Raw genomic sequence first — 3,745 nt, 5'->3', positions numbered from 1 at the left:
CCTGTCACGTGACTTTAGTTACGTTTTTAATTTTCTCTACATATACGACGACCTGTCTCAAAATCGCTTTTCATTATTTACTCTCTCGATCTTACTGATTCAATTCGACTCGATCAACCAACCAACCAATCGGCAACGCGGAAAAGAGGCAACAATAGATGCGATACATTCGGCTCCAAAACGCGCACTTCTCGATCCAAATGCCCTTTTTTATATAGAAAATCAAAAACTTGACAAACATCTTGTACCTGTCAAACGTGTATTTTTGACAGTTCGCGCGATTATATATGTGTGAGATACATAAAAGTACTAGCGCGTGCGTATGTAGAGCGCGTATGTCGTATCTAATTAATGAAATTTCGCGTAAATAAAGTTTGCCACGTCATTGAAATTGTCGAAATGTCAGTAACGTCCAGACTTTTGTGGTCTGTCGAAACGAAGTCGTAGCTGACACATGCAATTATCGCGAAAAGACCTTAACTATCCTTTGGGATTAGGGGTCCGATAACAGTTGTTCGCATCTATTCGCGAATTCGATCTCTTAACGGAATTGCATTAAGGCATTTACCGCAACGTCGAGGGACGCGAATAGAGACAAAGCGAAGAGCACGTATACAACAAGAGAAACGAAGAGAAAGAAAAATGCCTCGCGTATATAGGAGTTTCCCAGGACAGATCGGTGCGATCGAAAGGAAGAGGCTTAGCAGACACGGAGAATCGTTTTGCATAATAGATTCCGTGCCGCTTGCACACGCTAGTGCAAATAGCAACGAATACCTCGGCGCATTCGATGTAACAATCGAATCGGTAATCAAGCCGGTCTCGATAATCGAATCAGATCGGGTACACGTGTAATTGAAATTTCACAGTCGACCAGCGCAAATACCGTGGCGCGCGCAACCATTCTTCGAAATTACGCCACTAAATTTCGTTTTGCTTGTCGGCGACAGCGATGACCGCTCGGAGGACGGAAATTACGCCCACGGGAATTCCAATAGCAAACACGTGTTCGATCTAAAGACTAATATAAATTCACACAGATAAATGAGAATGAAATACTAACTTTCCTGAGAGAAAACTTATTGAATATTTGAAAATTTCAACGTAAAACTTAATTAGATCTCGAGGTAATGAAATCTTAAAGTAAATTTCTGCCGCACTAGGTTTTTGTCCATTTAACTTGAAAAAAAAGAAAACGTAGCTTCCGCACATTTCGTTTGCACTTATTATACTCTTAAATTTAATTCGCCGAAAGCCCCTAACTTTCGACGTCAAGCAACTGCCAGTAATTAACGCTGAATGAAATTCATTAAACAGTTGGTTATTTCATTACCGGCGGATATAATATCGACTTTTCCGCGAATGTATGTAGTTGACAAATTAATTTCAAGCACGTCGTGACTTCGCAGAATTTTCGAGGCGAGAGATGAAAGTAGTAGCGGAATAGCAAATGCGCCTTCCTTCTTTAACCGTTTTGAAACAACAGCAATCGAAACACCAGGCAATACAAGACACGAGTATTCTCGGTTTAAAACGATTAATTACCATAGAGCAGGATAGACACTCAATTATCCCAACCACTCTCGTAACGAAGGCGCTTTTATTCCTCGGGACGTAGCGGAGTCGGTATTGAGGAAGAGAGGGGAGAGGGTTTGTTCGGTGCGCGAGGGTGCAACCGACGCGGCGGATTTTTAACTTGAAAAAGAAAGAAAACAAAAGCGACAGAGAACGAAGAAAGCGCGCCGGTGAGTCCACCCGCCGTTGCCTCCTTCGTGCAAATTGACCCTAGCAAAGAAAGCTCCTTTCGCAAACTATTCGTCTTTCCATCTTTCTCTCCGCGCGCGCAACAACCACCGCCCACATCGCCGGCTTTGTCCTGTGAAAGTCCTGCGAATCCGTGGAGCATGCACGGCCGGAGTAAAGTCTCTTGCAACTCTGTACTGGAGCGAGGTCTTTATTACCGGACGGCTTTCTTCTCTCGATATACGTCCAGGAGCAGAACCTCGAATGTTACATAATTTTCTATAGCTCAGAAAATCTTGTCTTCAAGCGATCACAACGCGTCTATGTAATACACGGCGAGTTCCGGGAATGTCAAACACGGGCTCGATATATCAGACGTGCGCTACAACATCGGTTAGTTTAAATCACGCTTGGTCTGTCGCGTCTGTTCGCGCGCGCGCGTGCGCGAGCTGTACTGAACGTGCGTGAAAAGTGTCGACGCAGATGACTGATGACGCTCGTAAAACTAAGTGAAAAAAGCACTTGTGAAGTCCGCAAATTAGAAATGAAAGTACGCGTTTGTGAGCCGATGGTTTACGTCCTCTTTGCATGCAGAAAGCGCCGGCAACAGTCACGCTAATGACAAATTTTGAAATTAATTCGCAAGCCCCTCGCGTACGTATGTTCTATTCATCTTATGTTTGGTGGCGCGCAACGCACACATCTTTCTTTCTCTTTTTTTCCTCTCTCTTTCTTTCTCCCTCTACGATGTTATTACGATGTAAACACAAAACTCGCATCACGGAAGAGAGATGCAACGACGACCTTCCGCCGTGTACACACCTGCCTTACGAACGTGCGCACCGAGTTTTTTTTCGAAAGACGGGACACACAGGGAATGCGTAATACGCCGGACAATGCTCGACACGCTTTCCAGCGACTTTGCTTACATTCACGCATGGCCCGCGCCATTATCTTTTCAAAAACGTCCACTTTGTGCCGCTCGCGCGACCCACCTGAAACCTCCGAGAGCGGGGAAACGATCTAACCCCTCTCGCGGATATGAGAAGTTCTTAATTGATCCTTCGTGCGTCGCGCCGGGAAATCATACACGTGCGCGTACGTACACGTTGCAAATTTCATATCGACAATTAATCAAACGGGAAACTGGTTTCAACCCTCACCCTTTACCTCCGAGTGATGTATCGCCCATTTGTGACTTTCAAGTGTTGAAGCTGCTGTGCTTATATAGCGCAACATAAGAACGCAATTTATATGTTGAATCAAGTACCAGAAAGCGCGCGGTTCGAGTCATTACGGGCGAATTAATAAACTCCGCGCGTGAATGTTAAAGAACTAATTTTACCGAAGAATAGACGCGAATAACATCTTCGGAAGAAGACATACGTTGTGCATTCATCGTTCAATCTCGCAATGAGAGACGCGCTCGCGAAAGTCGACATGGCGCAACGCGATGGACTGAATTTCGCGATGCACGCGACGAAAATTACGCGTGTTACGCGACACGAGAGTGGATCGTCCGTGACGTACGAACAATGGTCCAGTATGCAAAATAAACGCGGCCGTCGCCGCGCTCGACAGCCGAGTGTATCTCGAAAACGGACGAGGCATTCCGCGCATATAATATTCGGCGGCGCGCTATTGTGGCCGCTAATGGAGAGTTCGGAGAGAGAGAGAGAGAGAAAGAGTGAGGAGAGGACGCGACGGGAAGGGCGGAATGGTGTGGAGGAGAGTAGAATATCGACGTATATTTCCGCTTACGCGTCAACGCGACGGGCGTCACGGGCGCCCCTCACGCCCGAGCCGGTGCTAGAGCCGTCGGCGTCATAGAGCTCGTGGAGAGTAGAGCGCGTTCTGTCCCACAGGACACAGGACGCTCACACGCAAATCCCGCCTCTGTCACGACGAACGCGAACGCACGCTTGACGCCCGGGTTCTATCTATCTCTCCGTTTCTACTCCCCGCGTCGCCCTCTCTTGCGTTTTGCCACGGCTATTATGCC

Source organism: Pseudomyrmex gracilis, unplaced genomic scaffold (genome assembly GCF_002006095.1).
Source record: "Pseudomyrmex gracilis isolate BER0280 unplaced genomic scaffold, ASM200609v1 scaffold_105, whole genome shotgun sequence".
NCBI lineage: Eukaryota > Metazoa > Arthropoda > Insecta > Hymenoptera > Formicidae > Pseudomyrmex > Pseudomyrmex gracilis.
This window is presented reverse-complemented; position numbering follows the sequence as displayed.